Source organism: Elephantulus edwardii, unplaced genomic scaffold (genome assembly GCF_000299155.1).
Source record: "Elephantulus edwardii isolate Elephantulus edwardi_28Jun2011 unplaced genomic scaffold, EleEdw1.0 scaffold00194, whole genome shotgun sequence".
In the NCBI taxonomy this organism is placed as follows: Eukaryota; Metazoa; Chordata; class Mammalia; order Macroscelidea; family Macroscelididae; genus Elephantulus; species Elephantulus edwardii.
Genome location: NW_006399944.1, coordinates 1,523,461 through 1,547,033, shown reverse-complemented (window position 1 = coordinate 1,547,033; position 23,573 = coordinate 1,523,461).

Genomic DNA, 23,573 nt, shown 5'->3' with positions numbered 1-23,573 from the left:
ATACAGATAAAACAAACAAGGAATTAGTGGCACTGGCAAAACAAGAAACCATGAACCAAAATATGAGGTCAAATGTTTCAGATGCTGTCAACATGATGTAGGGACATATGAGTAGAGTTGAAGAAATGGAACATAGAAACAATGAAATAGAAGCTACAATTGTCACCACTGTTCTGCTAGAGTAAAAAGCAGAATAAAAAATCGAGGTAAAATAAGAAAACCTAAGAAAAATGTGGAAAACCATCAAAAGAAATAACATGTGCATCAACAGAATCCCAGAACAGGAAGAAGCAAGTAAAGGCACTGAAAATGTTGTGGAAGAATTACTAGAGGAAAACTTCCCAGGCATAATGAAGAATGAAAGAATATATATCAAAGAAGCTGAGTAAACACCATATAAAATAGAAGCCCCCCCAAAAAAAACCACCAAGGCATATCATAGTCAAATTATAAAGATAATTCAAAGATAAGGAGAGAATTCTGAAAGCAGACAGGAAGAAACAAAGAGTAACCTATAAAGGAGAGCACATAAGATTAAGTGCCAATTTCTCAGCAGAAACCAGGTGAGCAAGAAGACAGTGGAATGACATATATCAAACACTCAAAGAACACAACTGTCAACCAAGAGTACTGTACCTACCAAAATTGTCCATCAAATATGAAGGAGAAATCAAGATATTCTCAGAAAAATATGTTGTCTATAAGAGACACACCTGAAAAATGAAGATAAGGAAAGACTAAAAATAAAAGAATGGGAAAAAATATACCAAGCAAATGGCAACCACAATAAAGGAGTAACAATATTAATCTCTGACAAAATAAATTTCAATGCAAAAAAATTATCATAGTGGACAAGGAAGATCATTAAATATTTCTTAAAAGGTCAATAGAACAAGAGGACATAACAATAACAAATATCTATGCACCAAATAAAAGACCTGCAAAATATATAAAACAAACATTAACAAAACTGAAAAAGGTAAAATACAACACTACTAAAGTACTTAGAGACTTCACTTTACCCTTGTTAAGAAAAAGTCGAAATACCAGATAAAAACTCAACAAAGATGCTCATGAATTAAACCACACAATAAATCACCTCAACCTCATAGATATTTATAGTCTTATGCAATCCCAAAAGGGCAGTATACTTTCTTCTCCAATGTTCATGGAACATTCTCCAGAATAGATCACATTATAGGTCACAAAGCAAGCATCAATTAATTAAAAAACCATCAAAATAATACAAAACATTTTCTCAGACAACAATGCAACAAAATTAAAAATCAATAACAAGAGAATAAAGGAGAACACTATACATTTGGAAGCTGAACAACACCTTGTTTGAACATGAGTGGGTATTAGAAGAAATAAAAAGTGAAATGAAAAAAGTTATTGAAAGAAATAATAATGGAAACCCCACTTGTCAAAACCTCTGGTAAACAGCCAAAGCAGTAATCAGAGGCCGATTTATAGCAATAAGTAAACACATCAAAAGGCAGGAAAAAATGACCATTGACTCTCTAAGCCAACATCTCCAACAAATTGAAAAAGAACAGCAAGAAAACCCAACACCCTCTAAAAAACTGTAATTATAAAAATTAGAGCAGAAATAAATGAAATAGAAAACAGAAAAAACAATTGAAACCTTTAACAAAACTAGGAGTTGGTTCTTTGAAAAGGTCAATAAAATAGACAAACCACTAGGGAAACTAAGAAAAGAAAGAAAAGACAAATAATCTGAAAAAGAGATGAAATGGGTTAATGTCACAACAAACCAATTAAAATTAAAATTAAAAGTCTAACAGTGGAAAATTATAAAAAATTATGTTCAAAAAAATATGAAAACCTAAATGAAATAGACACACATACTTTGAAATTCATAGTCTCTGTCTCAACTGACACCAACCAAAATTGAACACCTGAACAGACCCATTACAAAAGAAGAAATTGAAAACAATTTCCAAACAAACAAAAAAAAGCCCCTGACCAGATGGCTTTACAAGTGAATTTTTTTCAAACTTTCAGAGAAAATCTGCCACCAATTCTACATTAACTATTTCAGAATATATAAAAAGATGGAATTCTCCCAGACTCATTCTATGAAGCAAACATATCCTTGATATCAAAACCAGGTGAAGACACCACAGGATGGAAAACTATAGGTCAATATCTCTCATGAACATTGATGCAAAAATCCTGCATAATATCTTGGCCAATAGAATCCAATGATACATAAAAGAAAATAATTCATCATGAGCAAGTGGGATTCATAACATGTATGCAAGAATGATTCAACATAAGAAAAACAATCATTGTAGTTCATCACATAAGAACCACATAATGCTATCAATTGATGCAGAAAATGTCTTTAACAAATTCCTGATTCAAACACTCAACAAAATAGGATTAGGGGAATTTTTTCAACGTAGTAAAAGTATATACACAAACCCGAGAGCCAACATTGTTTTTAATGGAGAGAGAGTAAAGGTATTCCCGTTGAGAACAGGAACTAGGCAAAGATGACCACTATCACCTCTCCTATTCAATACTGTATTGGAAGTCTTAGCAATAGAAATAATGCAAGAGAAGGAAATGAGAGGTTTCCAAACTGGCAAGGAGGAGGTAAAATTATCTCCATATGCAGATGATATGATAGTATACTTAGAAAGCCCTAAAGACTCAGCAAGAACACTAGTGGACATAGTTGACCAATTCAGCAAAGTGGCAGGATACAAGATCAACATACAAAAATCAGCTGGATTTCTCTACAGTGAAAAAGGGAATACAGAGCTGGAGTGAGAAAAACAATACCCTTCAAAGTAGCTAATCACAAGATTAACTACTTGGAAATCAATCTAATCAGAAGCACAAAGGATCTATTCAAAGAAAATTACAAAACATTACTACAAGAAACAAAAAGAGATCTCTAGAGTTGGAAGAATATATCCTTGCTCATGCATAGGAAGACTCAATATTGTGAAAATGACAATACTACCAAAGGCAATTTACACTTTCAGTGCAATCCCAATACAAATGACAATTCCATTTTTCAAAGAGATAGAAAAGACAATCTCCAATTCTATTTGGAATATAAAGAAGCCCCAAATAAGCAAAGCGCTCCTTAAAAAGAGAAGCAAGGTAGGAGACATCTCACTCCCTGATTTTAAATCCTACTACACTGCCATAGTGGTTAAGACAACTTGGTACTGGAACCATGACAGACACATAGGTCAATGGAATATAATTGAGAATCCATAAATCAGCCTGTCTATTAATGGCCAACGGATTTTTTACAAGGAGATGGAATCAGTTAAGTGGGGAAATGACAGCCCTTTTAACAAATGGTGCTGGTAAAATTGGAAAACTCTCTGTAGAAAACTCAAGCAAGATCCATTCCTCACTGCATACACACACACACACACACACACACACACAAACACACACACAAAATACCCAAGTCAAAGTGGCTCACGGACCTAGGGATATAAACTTCATGAAAGAAAAGCTTGGAAGAACTCTAGAAGTCCTAATCCACAACATAAACTGTCTTCCAAGCATCCTGAAAAATCTACAACCAGGAGAGGATAAAAGAGCTGAATGGGACCTTCTAAGAATCAAATCTCTATACACATCCAAAAACTTTTCCAACAGGGTAAAAAGGGAAACCACAGACTGGGGCGGGGGGGGATATTTGTTAATGACATATCAGACAAGGGACTTATATCTAGAATTTATAAAATACTTGATCACCAAAGCAAGATAAAGGTAAATAACCCAATTGAAAAAATGGACACAGGATATAAACAGACACTTCACCAAAGAAGATATATTCAGATGGCAAATAAACACATGAAGAAATGTTCAAAATCCCTAGCTCTAAGAGAGATGCAAATCAAAACAACTAGGAGATATCATCTCACCCCTGTAAGAATAGCAAAATGTAACAGAACAGCAAACATCAAATGCTGGTGAGGTTGCAGAGAAACTGGAACCATTCTTCACTGTTGGTGGGAGTGCAAAATGGTGCAATCACTATGGAAGGCAGTATGACACTTTATCAATAATTTGCAAATCAAAATACCATTTTACCCAGCAATTGCACTACTGGGTATGTACCTTACAGAAATAATAACCACCACCCAACAGATATATGCACACACATGTTTATTGCAGCTTTGTTCACAATAGCAAAGAGTTGGAAACAACACAAGTGACCATCAATAAATGAATGGATAGAGAAACTCTGGTATATTCACACAATGGAATACAAATTGCAAAACTTCATTGAAAAACAAGGAACTCATTAAATATTATATAAAATGGATGATCCTGGAGGACATTATGCTGAGTGAAATATCTCAGTCACAAAAGGACAAATATTGCATAGTGCCATTATTGTAATATGGAACTGACGTTGGGGTTGCAGGAGTAAGACTGTATTGTAACAGATGAAGGAGAGAACTGTTTAATAGGAATATATGATTAGGGATTATTGTCATGACAGGAGTCCAGAATTAAGGATGCATAATGGAGTAGACTTGGGGGGAGGGATTATATAACAATGTAAGAACTTTTCTTTTATTTTTCTAAGAGAAGAACAAATTGGGGAAGGGGAAGGTGGGCACAGAAAAAAAGTGCAACAATGAATGAATGGAAATCCAAATTCTTTGTCAACTTTCTTTAAAATGAATTAAAAAAATTCCACAGCACACTACACACAAAAATGAACTTAAAATGGATAAAGACTGAAGACGTCTAGATAAAGACTAGAAAGTTCATCGAGAAAGACTAGGAGCAATTTTAGAAGTCGTAACCAATGACAAAAACAGACTTCCAAGAGCAACCAAAAATCCTACAGCCAGAAGAGGATAAAAGAGATAAATAGAATCTTCTAAATATAAAATCCCTATGTGCATAAAACACCTTGTAAAACAGTGTAAAAAGGAAGCTCATAAACTGATATAATTTATTTGGCAAACATAAGGGATTCATACTTAAAATTTGTAGATTACTCCAGTACCTCAAGAAGACAAAGATAAACAGCCCAATTTAAAAAATGAGCACAAGACATGAATAGACATTTCACCGAAGTATAGGTTCAGATGGCAAACAAACATATGAAAAAATATTAAAAATCCCTAGCTAACCTGCATGCACAACAGATTATCTGGGAGGCTGGGGTTTATGAGGAGAAATGAGGGGTCAAGACTGGTGGAAGATCTATCAACAATCTGCGATATGCAGATGACACAACCCTGCTTGCTGAAACTGAGGAGGACCTGAAGCGTTTGGTGCAGAGGGTCAAGGACTGCAGCCTACAATATGGATTGAGGCTCAATGTCAAGAACATTCTCACCACTGGACTAACTGGCAGCATCAGGATGGATGGTGAAGAGATTGATATTGTTCACAGCTTTAGTTTGCTTGGCTCCACAGTCAACACTCTCTGCACTGGCAGCCAGGAAATTAGAAGATATATTGCCATGGGAAAGTCTGTTCTAGGGACCTCTCCAAAGTACTGAAGAGCAATGGTGTATCTTTGAAGACTAAGGTGTATCTGATACAGGCCATGGTCTTTGCTATCACTTGTTATGCACCAGCGAGTTGGACAATGACTAAGGAGGATAGAAGGAGAGTTGATGCTTTTGAGCTGTGGTACTGGAGAAGAGTACTGAGGGTCCCATGGACTGCTAGGAAAACACACAGATTCATCCTGGAAAGGGTCAAACTGGGCGGCTCCTTGGAGGCAAGGATTCTGAGGTTCCGTTTAACATACTTTGAACATGTTGTAAAGAGAGACCCTTCCTTGGAGAGGGACACCATGCTTGGTAGGGTGGAGGGACAGCACAGGAGGGGAAGGCCCTCTATGAGGTGGATTGATTCAGTGACTGGGGTAATGGGAATGGGAGTGTCAGAGACAGTACGATTGGCACAGGACAGAGCAGAGTTTAGGGCTGTTTTACATAGGGTCCCTATGCGTCCCAAACAACTCGATGGCACATAACAATAACAACAACAACAACGGAAACATGCAAGTCAAAACAGCAATGAGATATCATCTGACACTAGCAACAATAGCAAAATTCTATAGGGCGGCAAACAACAAATGCTAGTGAGAACGTGGTGAAGTTTGAACTCTTGTTCATTACTACTGGGAATGTAAAACGTAAAACCACTATGGAAGGCAATCTGGTACTTCCTTTAGAAGTTGGAAATAGAAATACCATTTGACTCAGGTATCCCACAACTGAGAATATATCATAAAGAAACCAGAGCTGTGATTCAGATAGACTTATGCACATCAATTTTTATTGTGCCATTCTTCACTGTTGTGAGCAGATAGAAGCAGCTCAAGTGCCCACCAACAAATGAATGAATAGAAAAAAAAATAGTATATCCACACAATGAAATATTATACAGCACTAAAAAGAATTTGTAAAACACTAACAATCTGGATGAATCTGGAAGACTTTATGCTGAGTCAAATATTAATAAAACAAATGATACATAGGATCAATGTTATAAAAATAAAGTTAAAAAGGAGAAGGACCAAATAGGGAAAGAATGAATAGATAATGAACTCTACTTTGGAATGAGAGAATAGAGGAACTATTTGAAGGGAATGGATGATTACACACCATATGTATGACAACTGAAAATCTGGAGAAAGGCATCCATTACAATGTGAATTAGGATAGGAGAGAGGAAAATGTATATCATAGAATAAATGAAAATCTATCCTTTCTGTAAACTTTTACTAAAACCACAATTAAAATATAATTGTATATGATCTGGGTGGATTTCAAGTATTAACACGATCAAAGTAAGGAGACTATATCAATCTTTCAAGTACATTTCTTTTTAACATAACCTCTACCAAAAGGTGATTCGAAAATTTCTGCGGCGGGAACCAATTATTTTAGAATGAATTCTATCAGGTATCATGTCTTTTTTGATAACACAGCCTCTTTGTGTCCTTGGGCCTGCATCCCTTAAATCATTTGTGAAGCACCAGCAACAACAATGCAGCAGAGACTTTGCTGTGACCTTAATATCCACACCTGGAGTGTGCCAGTAATGATTATTAACCAAAATACTTCAACACACCTACCTAGGAGCACATCCTGCCACATCTACGTCAGCTTCAATTAAATCTGGTAACAAAATATTTGAATGCCTGATTTGCAATTAGAAATTCAACACTAATCTGCCAATTCTTTTCGATACAGTGACTCGGTATATTCTTTCCATCTTCTTTTAATACTTCCTGGATCATTGAATATTCTGCCTAAAACATCCTTGATTATAGCAACTCGAGGTTTGAATTTGTTCTTCAGTTCCTTGAGCTTAAGAAATGCTGAACAAAAAAAATTTTTTTAAAAAAATTTAAAAAAAAAGAAATGCTGAACGAGTTCGGCCCTTTTGATTTTCTGACTCCAACTCCTTGCACATTTCATTTTAATATTTTACTTTGTCATCCCATGTTGCCTTTTGAAATCTCCTATTCACCTTTTTAGTATTTTGAATTCTTCCTTCTGTTTTGGCTTCTCTGTGCTTCAGTGCAATTTTCAGAGTTTCTTCTGACATCCATTTTGGTCTTCTCTTCCTCTTCCATCTTTGCAATGACTGTTTGCACTCTTCCTAGATGATACCTTTGATATCCTCCCACAACTCATCTGGTCTTCACTCATTAGTGTTCAAGGCCTCAAACCTGTTCCTGAGGTGGTTCTGAAATTCAGGTGGGATAGACTCAAAGTCATATTTTGGTTCCTGTGGACTTGATTTAATTTTCCTCATCTTCAGCTTAAACTTCCATATGTGTAGTTGGTGGTCTGTTTTACAATCAGCTCCTGGCCTAGTTTTCACAGCTGATATTGAGCTTCTCCAGTGGTTCTTTCCACAGACGTTAATTGATCTGATTCCTATGCATACCATCAGGTGAAATCCATGTAGATAACCTGCATTTATGTCTCTTAAAAAAAGTATTTGCAATGAATAAGTTATTGATTGTGCAAAATTCAATCATACTCTCTCCAGCTCCATTTCTGTCACCAAGTCCATGTTTTCCAACTGCTGAATCTTCTTCTCTGTTCCCAACTTTTGCATTCCAGTCACCCATTATTATCAATGCATCTTGATTGTATGTATGTTCGATCGATCTCTGACTGTAAAAGTTGGTAAAAAATCTTCTATTTCCTCTTCTTTGGCTCTGGTTGTTGGTGCATACATCTGAATGACAGTGGTATTCACTGAACTTCCTTGTAAGCATATGGATATTATCCTGTCACTCACAATATTGTACTTCAAGATGGATCTAGCAATGGCTTTCTTAACTATGAAAGCAACTCCATTTTTCCTCACCTTTTCATCTCCAGAGTAATATATCATATAATCATACAACTCAAAATGCCCCATGCCAGTCCATTTCATCTCCCCAATGCCTATTATGTCAATATTTATACGTTCCATTTCTTCCTTAACAATATCTAATTTTCCTACATTCGTGGTTCTTACATTCCATGTCCCAATCACCAGTGTCTGCTTACATCTGTTCCTCTTCCTTGGTATTTCCATACCCGAAGCTCAACCTCTGTTGCCCTTTCTGTTATCTACCTGTGTTCTCTTGTACACAGGGTTTTCTGAGTCCTGATATTTCAGAAGTCAATGGCCAATCCTTGTTCCTAGTTTGTCTAAATATGAATGTTAAGATTTAGAGAAGTATCAGACAGACCAGTGTTTTACAGAAAAGTAAAAGATATATCCCTTATTGGGCAGTTAACCATTCATAACAGTGTTGTCCCTACCCTTGGCACACGTGTCTTTACACACTTCTTTCCCTGCAAGAGCCTATGGTGATGAAGGAAGAAGTTCAAGCTTCTTTGAAGGAAATAGCAAAAAATAAGGCCCCAGGAATAGATGCTATACCATTTGACATACTTCAGCTAACAGATGTTGCCCTAGATGTGCTCATCAAGTTGTGCCAAGAAATCTGGAGAACAATCACTTGGCCAACTGACTGGAAGAGATCTGTATTTGTTCCCATCCCAAAGAAAGGTGACCCAACAGAGTGTGGAAACTATAGAACAATATCATTGATTTCACATGCAAACAAGATTCTACTGAAGATCATCCAAAAACGACTGGAACAGCTCATCAGCCGAGAACTGCCAGAAGTCCAGGCTGCATTTAGAAGGGGTCATGGTACTAGGGATATTGTAGTTAATGTTATATGGATCTTAGCTAAAAGCAGGGAATACCAGAGGAAAGTATATCTGTATTTCATTGACTATGCAAAGGCGTTTGTGTGGATCATAACAAACTGTGGCTGACTCTGAGAAGAATGGGAATCCCAGAACACTTGATTGTGCTAATGAGAAACCTACACTTGGACCAAGAGGCAGTCATCAGAACAGAGCAAGGGAACACTGCAAGGTTCAAAATTGGGAAGGGCATACACCATTAATGTGTCCTATCTCAGTACTTTTTCAACCTGTACGCAGAAAAGATTATCTGTGAGGCTGGGCTCTATGAGGGGAAATGTGGGGTCAAGATTGGTGGAAGATCTATCAACAATCTGCGTTATGCAGATGACACAACCTAGCTTGCTGAAACTGAGGAGGACCTGAAGTGCTTGCTGCAGAGGCTCAAGGAATGTAGCCTCCAATATGGATTGAGGCTCAGTGTCAAGAAGACAAAAATTCTCATCACTGGACCAATTGGCAGTATCAGGATTGATGGTGAAGAGATTGAGATCGTTCACAGCTTTAGTTTGCTTGGCTCCACAGTCAACAGTCTTGGCACCAGCAGCCAGGAAGTTAAAAGAAGCATTGCCATTGGAAAGTCTGCTGTTAGGGACCTCTCCAAAGTACTGAAGAGCAATGGTTTCTCTCTGGAGACTAACATGCGTCTGATATAGGCCATGGTCTTTGCTATCACTTGTTATGCATCAGAGAGTTGGACAATGAATGACTAAGGAAGATAAAAGGAGAATTGATGTCTTTGAGCTGTGGTGCTGGAGAAGAGTACTGAGGGTACTGCTAGGAAACAAACAGATTCATCCTGGAAAGGGTCAAACTGGGCGGCTCCTTGGAGGCAAGGATTCTGAAGCTTCATCTAACATATTTTGGACATGTCCCAAGGTGGGACCAGTCATTGGAGAGGGATGTCATGCTTGGCAGGGTGGAGGGACCACACAGGAGAGGACGGCCCTCCGTGAGGTGGATTGATTCAGTGACTGGGTTAATCGGGATGGAAGTGTCATAGACAGTGTGATTGGCACAGGACAGAGCAGAGTTTAGGGCTGTTGTACATAGGGTCACTATGAGTCGCAAGTGCTAGTCGGCGCATAATACAATACTGAAGGATATTATCCATATACATATGTGGAAGACCTTTCAATACCACTGTTACTCAAATACACCCTCCCACATCTCTAGTGCCCCAACAGTAACAAGTTATGCTTGAATCCTGAAGGCCTGCAGTTAGAATCCACCAGTTGCTCTGTGGGAAAAAGTTGAGCAATATTTTTCCATGCCATTGACGGCATCAAAATCAGCTGGAGGGTCAGCTATGGGTCTGTTCTGACTAGATGATCCACAACAACAACACCACAACAACAGCTAAAGAGGAAGAAATTGAGGATTTTAACCAAATCTTATGACCTGAAATTAACCAGACATGCAATCTAGATGTATTAATATTTGGTGGCTGGAATTCAAAAGTTGGAAACAGTGAAGGCATGGTCATCAGAAAGTACAAACTTGGTGAAGGAAATGAGACTGGAAATAGACCGGTTGAATGATGTGTGTTCAATTTCTTATTTATTCAACACAAATACTAATTTTTAAAAAAACAGTGACTCAGCATAGTGTCCAGCAGGGCCACCCATTTTGAATAATACCGCATGATTTCCTTTTTTTCAGTTCAAAGTAGCATTCCATTGTGTGAATATACCAGAGCTTCTCTATCCATTCGTTTGTTGATGGGCACTTAGGTTGTTTCCAATTCTTTGCTATTATGAACAAAGCATCAATAAACATGGGTGTGCATATACGGGCTTGTGGCAGTTATGGTTTCTTTTTCTTTAGGGTATATTCCAAATAATGGAACTGCTGGGTCAAATATTATTTTTATTTGCAACTTTTTGAGAGAGTGCCATACAGCCTTCCATAGTGGTTGAACCATTTTACACTCTCATCAACAGTGACTAAGGGTTCCAGTTTCTTTGCAACTTTGCCAGCATTTGTTGTTTTCTTCTCTGTTAAATTTTGCTATTCTTACTGGGGTGAGATGACATCGCCTAGTTGTTTTGATTTGCATCTCTCTTAGAGCTAGGGATTTTGAATATTTCTTCATGTATCTGAATGTCTTCTTTGATGAAGTGTCTGTTCATATCCTGTACCTATTTTTCAATTGGGTTATTTACCTTATGTTGAGTGAAATATCTCAGTCATAAAAGCACAAATACTGCATAGTGCCGCTGTTGTAGAATGGGACTGACATCAGGGTTTGGGTGAGACTGAGAAAGATTGGATAAATTATGTATAATGTATTGAAACAGATGAAGGAGAGAACTGTTTAAGAGTGATATATGACTGGGTACTATTGTTATGACTAGTGTACAGAATGAAGGTTGCATAGTGGAGTGTACTGAGGCGGGGGGGGGTGGGGATTGTATACCAATTTTGTATACAAATTTTTATACCACTTTTACTTTTCAAAGAGAAGAGCGAACTGGTTGGGCGGGGTGGGCAGGGATAAAAATGCAACAATGAATGAATGGAAATCCAAAATCGCTGTAAATGTTAATTAAAATTAATAAAAATTAAAAATAAAAAGATGTAACCATAAAAAAAACCCCACAAAACCCAAAATAACCCAAAAAAACCCCACTATGACTTAACATATGGACCTCACCTGATAGACTACATAGCAATCAGACTGATTACATCTTTGGAAAAAATCACTGGAGAAGCTTAATATCAAGCATCAAACCAGGCAAGGTACTGACAAGGAAACAAACAATTAATTAGTCATGTTCAAGTTCAAATCGAGGAGGAAGAAATTTGAAACAAGGCCACAAAAATTGAAATATGATTTTGTGTCTTTCCTACCTGAATTTAAAGGTTACCTTAGGAATGGGTTTGAAGTACTGACCACCAGTGATCAAAGTTCAGATGAGTTGTGTATACCATGGTTATTATCCATGAAGAGTGCAAAAGGTCATTACAGACACAGAAGAGAAAGAAAAAAGCCAAGAGACTATAAATAGTGCACTAGAGGGCTGAGAAGCCAAAAAAAGAGGGAAAAGTTACTGAAGAAAAAGGCCTGAACAAAAGATTACAAAGGGTAACAGATGAACACAAAGTATTGTAATGAAATATGCAGAGAAATGGAGTTGGAGAATAAAAAAGGCAGAACTCAGAATTTCTCAAGCTAAAAGAACTGAAAAATAAATTCAATCCTAGACAAAATCTTGAGTAACACAGGAAGCATCAAAAGAAGATAAAGGGACTACACAGAATCGCCATACCAAAAAGAACAGGCTGACATTGAAAAATTTTAGGAAGTATCATATCAATAAGAGTAAATGATAATAAAGGAAGAGGATGAAGCTGCACTGAAGGCATTCACAAAAAATAAGGCCCTAAGAATCAATGGGACATCAATTGATGTTTCAACTAACGAATGCAGACCTGGCTGTGGGGTGGGGGATGGGGGGAAGGGATGGGGAATTGTATACTAATGAAGGAATTTTTTCTTTTTCTTTTTCTTTTTGGAGAGGGGAGAGAACTGTTGGGGAGGGGTGGGCAGGGAGAAAAGTGCAGCGATGAATGAATGGAAATACAAAACCTCTGTAAATGTCTATTAAAATTACTAAAAAAAAAGAAGTCTACGTTAGGAAATATGGAGGACAACTGCCTGTCTGACTTACTGAAGGAGACCTATATTTGTTCCCATTACCAAGAGAGGTGATCCAACAAAATGTGGACATTATCAAATGCATGAAAGCAAAATAATGCTGAAGATCATGCAAAAAAATGTCAACAATAGTACATAGACAAGGAAGCAGAAGTCCAAGCAAGATTTAGATGAGACCATTGTTGTTGCTGATTGCCTTTAAGTTGAGCATGACTCATAGTGACACTATGAGCAAAAGGCTTAAAGCCCCTCTACAACTATCAACACTTATCAAAATTCATAGAGTATCCAGAGGCATGTTGTTTAGGAAGTGGATGTCACTCCTGCTTGCAAACCTGTCATAGTATATTATTGTTTTTATGTGCTGTTGAGTTACCTGTGATGCATAGTGACCGGGTATACCAAAGCTCTGAACCCTTCCCTGCTCTGAGCCTGTCTCACTAATTCTGACACGCCTAACCCCGTTGCCCCAGTTTCTGTATCAATCCATCTCATCCAGGGTCTTCCTTTCCTGCATTGTCCATCCACTCTTCTCAGCATGATGTCCTTCTCCAAGGATCAATTGCTCCTGGCCATGTGAGTGCCCAAATTAAGTGAGGTAGAGCTTCAAAATCTTAGCCTCCAGGGACAGACCGTAGTACCAGGAATATCATTGTGAATGCCATATGGATCCTGGATGAAAGTAAAGAATACCACAAAAATGTCTACTTATGCTTTATTGAATATGCAAAGGCCTCTGACTGTGTGAATCATAACAGCTTATTGTTAACATTGAGAAAAATGGGAATCCCAGAAGAACAATTAATAGTACTCATGCAAATCTATACCTAGATCAAGAGGATGTTGTGTAAAAAGAGCAAGGAAATACATTTTTTTTAATTAAGAAAGGTTTGTGTTGGGTTTATATTGACACTGCACACCTATTCAATATGTATGCTGAGCAAAGCATCTGAGGAGCTAGAATCTATGAATAAGAATGTGGCAACAAGATGGAAGAAGACTCATCCATAACTTTTGTTATGCGGGTGATGCAAACTTGCTTGTTGAAAGTGGGTAGCACTTGAAACACTTGCTGCAAAAATTCATATAATGCAGCTTTCACTATATATTGCATCTCAACATCAAGAATATAAAAATTCTCACCACTGGACCAATAGGTGACATCATAATAAGATGGAGAAAAGACTGAAATAGCTTACAACTTCATCTTACTTGTATCCACAATCAACACCATTGGTACAAGCAGTCAGGAGATCAAGAAACATACTGCAATGAGCAACTCCACTGTCAGGGATCATTACAAATTATTTAAGAATAATGATGGTAGTTTGAGAACTAAGATATGCCTGATTCAGGCAATAGTGTTAAAGTCACTTGTGCATTTGAGAACTGGTATATGAATAAGGATGGCAGAAGGAGAATTGATGCTTTTGAACTGTCATGTTGGAGAGGAAAACAAAACAAAGGGAAGAAATCAAGAAGTTAAGGAACTGAACAGAAGATTTCTAAGGGCAGTGCCAGAAGGCAAAACAAAGTATTGTAATGAAATATGCAAAGAGTTAGAATCAGAACATCAAAAGGACAAACTCATTCAGTATTTCTTAAGCTGAAGCACTGAAGAACAAATTCAAGCCTCGAGTTGTAATACTTAAGGATGTTATGGCCAGAATATTGAATCATCCAGAAGTATTACAAGAAGATGGAAAGAGTATACAGTCACTGTACCAAAAAGAATTGGCTGACACATAGAAGAATTTCATGAGACAACGTATGATCAAGAGGCAATGGTGGTGAAGGAGGAAGCTCGAGCTGCTTTGACAGATTGTAAAAAAACAACACCCCAGAAATTGATGGCATACCAAGTGATATATTTCAAAAAATAGATGCTTTTCTGGACATGTTTGCCAGGTTGGGCCAAGAAATTGGGAAGACAAAAAATACCTGTCCAACTGAATGGAAGAGATTTATTTTTATTCCTATTTAAAAAAAAAAGAAAAGATCCAACAGAGTGTACAAATTGTCAAACAATATCATTAATATAGACTACAAAAAATCCTGTTTAATAGTATCCAAAAATGGCTGGAATACATTAACAAGGCACAACCACAGATACAAGTTGGGTTTAAAAGTGACCATGACACTAGAGACATTTAATGTCAGATGGATCTTGTCTGAAAACAAAGAGTACAAGAAGAAAGTCTATCTGTGCTTCACTGACTAGGCAAAGACATTTGACTATGTAGATCACAACAAATTGTGGCTAACATTGAGAAGAATGGAATTCCCAGAACACTAGATTGTGCTCATACAAAACCTATACTTGGACCAGGAGGCAATCCTAAGAACAGAGCGAAGAAACACTGCAGGCCAACTGACTGGAAGAGATCTATATTTGTTCCCATCCCAAAGAAAGGTGACCCAACAGAGTGTGGAAACTATAGAACTATATCATTGATTTCACATGCAAACAAGATTCTACTGAAGATTATAAAAAAATGACTGGAAGGGCACATCAGCAGAGAACTGCCAGAAGGCCAGGCTGGGTTTAGAAGGGGTTGTGGTACTAGAGATATTGTAGCTGATGTTAGATGGATCTTGGCTGAAAGCAGGGAATAACAGAGGAAGGTATATCTGTATTTCATTGACTATGCAAAGGCTTTTGACTGTGTGGATCATAACAAACTGTAGCTGACTCTTAGAAGAATGGGAATCCCAGAACACTTGATCATGCTAATGAGAAACCTATACTTCGACCAAGAGGCATTGGTCAAAACGAAGCAAGGAAACACTGCAAGGTTCAAAATTGGGAAAGGCGTATGCCTGGGATGTGTCCTGTCTCCATACCTTTTCAACCTATACGCAGAAGAGAGGCTCGGCTCTATGAGGAGAAATGTGGAGTCAATTTTGGTGGAAGATCTATCAACAATCTGCAATACGCAGAAGACACAACCCTGCTTGCTGAGGAAGACCTGAAGCGCTTGCTGCAGTCAAGGACTGCAGCCTCCAATATGGATTGAGGCTCAATGTCAAGAAGACAAAGTTTCTCACCACTGGACCAATTGGCAGTATCAGGATGGATGGTGAAGAGATTGAGATTATTCACAGCTTTAGTTTGCTTGGCTCCACAGTCAACACTCTCGGCACCAACAGACAGGGAATTAGAAGATGTATTGCCATGGGAAAGTCTGCTGTTAGGGACCTCTCCAAAGTACTGAAGAGTAATGGTGTCTCTCTGGAGACTAAAATGCATCTGATACAGGCCATGGTCTTTGCTATCACTTGTTATGCATCAGAGACTTGGAAAATGACCAAGGAGGATAGAAGTAGAATTGATGCCTTTGAGCTGTGGTGCTGGAGAAGAGTATTGAGAGTACCATGGACTACTAGGAAAACAACCAGATTCATCCTGGAAAGGGTTAAACCAGGTGGCTTCTTGGAGGTAAGGATGCGGAGGCTCCGTCTAACATAATTTGGATATGTTGTAAGGAGAGACTGTTCCTTAGAGAAGGACACCATGCTTGGTAGGGTGGAGGGACAGCGCAGGAGGGGAAGGCCCTCTATGAGGTGGATTGATTCAGTGACTGGGGTAATCAGGATGGGTGTGTCAGAGACAGCGCGATTGGCACAGGACAGAGCAGAGTTTAGGGCTGTTGTACATAGGATTGCTATGTGTCACAAGCGACTTGACAGCACATAAGAACAACAACAACATCCTTGTAGGACTGAGAGAGGATGAGAGACACCCAAGCATTGAGGACTGTCCTTCATAAGGTCTCTCTGAGTTGTGTGCGACTCAAAGGCACTTAACAGCAACAACAAGGCCTGAGTTAGTTCAATCTGCATAGTGCTCCCCAGTCCTTCCCAAGTTGTAATAATTTACAAATTCATTGCTCCTGTGTGCTGCATAGTATTCCATTGTGTGAATGTACCATATTTTCTCAGTCCATTCTTTTGTGGTTGGACATTTGAGCTATTTCCATGTTCTTGAGTTAGTAAATAATGCTGCTATGAACATTGGTGTACAAATCTGTCTGTGTCTCGGTTCCCATTTTCTAAGGGTATATTCCAAGTACTGGAATAGCTGAGTCATATGGAATTTCTACCTTCATCTTTTTGATGAAGCTCCAAACTGCCTTCCAGAATGGTTGTATCATTTTACAATGGCACCCACAATGTATAAGATTTCCTTTCTTGCCACATCCTCTCCAACATTTATTACTTAGTGCCCTGTTAAACTCTGCCACTGTTACTGGAGTGAGAGGGTACCTCATTGTGGTTTTGATTTGCATTTCTCTTATTTCTAACTTTTTTTAATGCAATGTTTCTAATTTTAAAAGTATTTTAATATTAATTTTCCTTCTTATTGCCAGTGATTTGGAGCATTTCTTCATGTGTCTGTTTGCCATTCGACTATCTTCCTCTGTGAACATTTTTTTCATGTCTTTTGCCCTTTTTGCAATTGGGTTATCAGTCTTTTTCTTGTGAAGGCCTAGGAGTATTCTGTAACCTTTGTTATAAGACTCTTGTCTAAGATGGTATTACCAGATGTTTGTTCCCAGTCTGTAGGTTTTCTTATCACTATATTGGAAAAAAATTTTTATGTGCACAGGGAATTAATCTTAGGAGGTCCCATGCATCAATTTTATCCTCTTCAGATTGTGCATTTCTGGTTGTATTTGGCAATCTTTCTCTACCCTGGACTAGTGCTTCTAAACTTGACCCAGTTTGTCTTTTATGAACGTTATGGTTTCGAGCTTTACTCCCTGGTCTCTGATCCATTTTGAGTGGATTTTTTTATATGGTGTGAGATATGGATTCTATTTCAGCTTTCTACAGGTAGCAGCCCAGTTTTGCCAGCACCATTTGTTGAAGAGGTTATCATTTCCCCATTTGATAGCTTTGATTTCCTTGTTGAATATCAATTGACCATAGGTAGCTGGGTTTATTTCTGGGTTCTCAATTCTGTTCCATTGGTCTATGTGCCTGCCATTGTACCAGTTCCATGCTGTTTTGGTTACTACTTCTGTGTAGTAAGTTTTAAGGTCAGAAAGTGCTATGCCTCCAACCTCATTTTTGTTTCTCAGAAATATTTTGCTTATTCTAGGTCTCTTGCCTCTTCAAATAAATTTGATAATCTCCCTTTCAATCTCCTTGAAAAATGAATTTGGCATCTGGATTGGGATTGCACTGAACATGTAGATTTCTTTTGGTAGGACTATCATTTTCACCATATTGGTTCTTCCTATTCATGAACAGGGCGCTTTCCCCCCATTTCTTTAGGTAAATGCTCTGTAGCTTTCTTTGTATGGGTCTTTTGTATCTCTAGTTAGGTTCACTCCCAAGTATCTCAATTTGTGTTTGGCTATCATAAATGGTATTGCTCTCTTGACTTATGCTGAGTGAACTAACTCAGTCCCAGAAGAATAAATATTGTATAAAAACATTATTGCAGAAGGAGTATAAAGATCCAAGAGGGGTGGGTGAGGGTGGAAGCAGAGGGATGGGGATGTGCAGGGAGAGAGGGGGATTAATCATGGAGTTGTACAATTTGATGGGTCAGGGTGAGGGAAATTGAAAGAATTTGTTCTTAAAAACAATGTCTTTGAATTTTGCAAGTAAACTAGTAAAAAAGTTTTTAAAAAGATTAATATTCTCACCACTAGGCCAATCGACAGCATCATGATGAATGTAGGATAGACTGAGATTCCTAACAATTTCAGTAAGCTAGGCTCCACAATCAACACTCTTGGCACCAGCAGTCAGAAAATCAAAAGAAAAATTGCACAGTTGAAGTCTGCTGTCAGGAACCTCTCCAAAGTGCTAAAGAGCTGTGCTGTTAGTCCAGACTTAAGTCCACCTGATCCAGGCCATGTTCTTCACAATTACTTGCTACACATCAGAAAGCTAGACAATGACTAACGATGACAGAAGAAGAATCTATGCCTCTGAGTTATGGTGCTAGATCAGACTATTAAAAATATCAAGACTGCCAGGAAAACAAATAAGTCTGTCTTGAAGAGGGTAAAAACAAGTTTCTCCTTGGAAGCAAGAAATTTTAAGGTTTATCTCATGTACTTTGGGTATGTAGCCAGGAGGAATCAGTCCTTGGAGAAGGACATTATGCTTGGAAGGGCTGTGAGACAGAGCAGGAGAGAACGACCTTGGAGGTGATGGGTTCACAAAGTAACTTGGGCAATGGGGTTAGGTTTGTCAGAGATAGTGAGACTGGCTCAGGGTAGGGTAGGGTTCAGAACTATTGTACACAAGTTTGCTCTGAGTCATGGGATACTCAGTGGCATATAACAACAACAATAACAACTGCATATTTCAATGTCTTAGTGAAAGTGTAACCAGAGTTCTTGTTGGAGGCAAAGATGATAAGTCCTCGTCTCATATACTTAGGATATGTTGTCAGAAGAAGCTATTCCTTGAAGAGAGACTTCATGCTTGGTTGGAAAGAAAGGTGGAAGGTTGGTGAATGAGGGGAAGATCCTCAACCAGATGAATTGACACAGTGATTGCTGCAATGGACTTGAACGTGTCAGAAATTGTGAGTTTGACACAAGATAGGTCAGGGTTCAGATCTTTTGTTCATAGTGTTATTATTGGTAGTACTCCACTCGATGGTACCTAAGAACAACATAACAATAACAACAAAAGGTAAGGTCTCTCAGAACATCTTTAATCTCTTCCAGTTCTACCCTTGAGAAAATAAAACATTTTCCAAATCTGTGAAAATAACTTCAAAACCTTGCAGGATATTTGGACCTTTTAAAATAAAAGTTTGAAAGATTTCGGATGTTTGTGAAGAATTCTTTTCATTTATTATCGAAGTTTGGACATACTTAAAGCAAATATGTTTGATTTTTCTTTAATGGAAGGCTCCCAAAAGTTGTGGAAGTTCTGAGAAATAAGTCCTAAAATTTTCTTGGGCTTCTGGATTATTGAAGCTGGACTGATTTATGTTTATTAAATCCATCTCTATGTTTTTGGCAATTAACTCCTCACACCTTTACTTTTGAAATCTGGGCCTCATTGACATATTGAACCTTCAAAAGACTATTAGGCTAATCTTTCATAAAACAACATGTCTAATTTCTGGCCTTACTTTTTGAGACATTTCCACTATTAATTCTCCAGGGTATCAGACATAGCAAATGCATTTGAAATACCATCTATCATCTAGACCCATACTTGCTAGGCCCTCAGGCAAATGTTTTTTGTAAACAGCTGGCCTTTGGTGTTATCCTGTAGGCCAGGAAGCTCATGTTTCATTGGATCAAGAGAAGAAGCACATTCCAGAACTGAGGATCCTCTGAGGACAAAACTGTGAGTCAAGGTTCACCACTTTCTACCAGTCAGCTTGATTCAAATGATGTAATGTATTCAAGATTGAAAAGAACTATTAAATCTTACCTCCAAAGATCCTCTTTTGCAGCTTACAGGATATCCTGTTAAGTGTTCTCTTTAATTTTTAAAACTAAAGTGATAGTGAAATTGCAGAATTTGAAAACCACTTATAATTGATGAATTTGTTGTTGTTATGTGTTGTTGAGTCACCTGTGACTCATAATGACCCTGTGTACAACAGCTCTGAAGCCTGCCCTGTCCTGAGCCAGTCTCACTGATTTGACACACCAGCCCCCATTGCCCCATATATTCTATCAATTCATCTCATCAACCTAAGTTCATGTGACATGTATTGGTTAATGATGGATTTAGCATTATAAACAATAAAGAATATTAAGTTCATCTGACACATCCTGATTAAGCTACATAATTATAATCAAGTCAATACATAGTTTTATGTAGCAATAGACAATGGAGTTGAGTGAACTAACTCAGTCCCAAAAAGACAAATACTGTATAAAACCATTGTTGTAGAACAAGTATGAAGAGCAGGGGGTGGGGGAGGAGGGTGGAAGCAAGGGGGTAAGGATGGGAGGGTGTTAATCATAGGATCATCATACAATTTGATGGTGGGTGAGGGTGTAAAGGAAATGGGAAAGCTCTGGTGTGAAAAACAATGTTTTATTAATTTGTAAATAAATCAGCATAAAATTAAAATACAGAAATAAAAGACTGTAGTATTCAACATGGATTAAATCTCATCATCAAGGAAACAAAAATCCTCACCAACAGGCCAATAGGCAGTATCATGTTACATGGAGAAAGGATCAAGGTTGGTTGCCAATGATTTCATCTTGCTTGAATTCACAACCAACACTCTTGGCATTAGCAGTCAGGAAATCAAAGTTGCATTGGGAAAATCTGTCAAAGATCACTCCAGCATGCTAATGAGCTATGTCTTTTAGTTTGTTGTTGTTGTTGCTGTTGTTATGTGCCATCAAGTTGCTTGCGGCTCATAGTGACCCTATGTACGACAGCCCTAAACTCTGCTCTGTCTTGTGCCAATTGCACCATGTCTGACACACCCATAGAAACTAAGGTGCACATGACCCAAGCTATGATCTCAATTGTTTGCTATGCATCTGAGACAATGAGTAAAGATGACAGAAGAAGAATCGATATTTTTGACTTGCTGTGCTGGAGAAGATTATTGAAAATACCATGGACTGCCAAGAGGACAAATAGATCTGTCCTGGAGACAGTGAAACCAATTTTTTTCTTGGGTACAGGAATTTTGAAACTTTGTCTCACATACTTTGGATATGTCTCCAGGATTGTCGAGTCCTTGGAGAGGGTCATCATTCTTGGAAGGGTAGAGAGTCAGTTCAGAAGAAAATCCTGGATGAGGTTAATTGACACATTGACTCTGGAAATGGGGTCAGGTATGTCAGAGTGTGGAGTTTATAGTTCAATATGATTTTCTAGCCCCCAAACTTGACTGTGCCATGTGGATAGATGGGAACAGGTAAGAGGGCATGTTAGCCTATCCATAAGAGGATTGGTTATCTTACCATTCCACAAAAGAATGACCAGTCTCACCAATCTGCAAGTGTTGACAATAAATTGAGTGACTCGAGATTAAGCTTTATCTTCTTGTGAAGAAGAGAAGAAGTAAGAGAATGTAGGATGCTCTCAGACATTTTTATTCTAGCTACATCTACTGCAGGAACAGCCATAGCCAAAGCAGAAGACCAGCCAGACCTGATATGAGACAGTGCTGGCTGCTAGCCACTCTCTCAACCCATCACCACATAATTATAGCTAAGCAAAAGGTCTTCACCCAAGTTTGCTGGACATTTTAGTGGGATGAGCGTGTGCATGGGTGTGCTGTGTGGAGGAGGGAAAGTCCTATATTGGCAGGACTAAGAACTTTGCAACACTGATTTAAAGACAAGAGGCTCAAGGTTGAGATGCCTGTGTGCATTTTGGAAGCTGTCTTGACTATATTCTGTTACTAATCAGGATCGTAAACCTTTTGACTTCCCCAGCACAGTTCCGTGTGGTCTGTGAACCTAGTACATCAGATTTTGGACACACAAGACCAGTAAGACTGGCACTGATGTAAATATAAATAGGTGTGGACCTGTGGGGGACAGGTCTGACCCCATGTGAATTGGTTTTGTGCTATTGATGCTGTTGATAAGACTAGTTCCCCATTGTAAAGTCGGTAAGAATCAGACATGGATCTCCCCACGTGGCCCTTGCTCTTTTGTAGTGAGGTTGGCTTGGGATAAGACAAAGTTCAGAGCCATTGTTCATAGGATCATATGAAATGTAGCAGACTTGACAGCACATAACAACAACAATAACATACATGTAGACCTCAACTAATGATCCACACGTAAATTGGATTGACTACAACTGTGGAAAGAATCAATGGAAAAGTTCAATATCAGTAGTTAAACCCAGGCCAAGACTGACCATGGAACAGATCATCAATTTTTCATGTCTAAGTTCAAATTGACATTGAAGAAAATTAAAATAAGTCCATAAGAACCAGAATACAGCCTTGAATCTATCTCACTTGAATTTAAAAATTATCTCAACAACAGAGTTGATATATTAAACATTAATGAGCGAAGACCAGATGAACTGTAAGAGGACATCAAGGGTATCATGTATTTATTACTGACTTCCTCTGATATGATCTCTTTCATATTATCCTTTTTCCTGGTAATATGCCCAAAATATGGGCATCATACTTTTTGCTGTTATTTCCCATTGACTATGATTCATCGTGACCCTATGTATAATGGATCTTAAACTTGCCCTATCCTGAGCCATCCTCTCCATCTCCTGGAAGATCAGCTAATGGGTAGGTTCCAATTTGATTACACATAACAATGGAGTCAATTCCTGACAGTAGTGTGGTTGTATACTAGACTTGTTAAAAATCAAATGAACAGAAGAACAGAATGTGGTGGGGCTGGGAGAACCTGCACTTTTAGAGAAGGTAGTTATAGAAGAATACATGGAAAAAGTAACATTTAAGTCAAAACTAAAGGGAAAGAAGTGAGAATTGTAAAGATATCTATGGTTATTATGTACTGCCATATTGGAAGCTGACCATAGTTGACCCTCCAGTGAGCCAATGAGTGTTCAGAGGCTGTTAATGAAACAAGAGATTTCCCATCTTTTACCCATGGAGGAACATGTGGATTCAAAATTGGTAGTCCAACTTTTTATCAACAAGGGTACTAGAGCTTCTGGATGATCTATGTTGTTCTTAGGTGTTATTG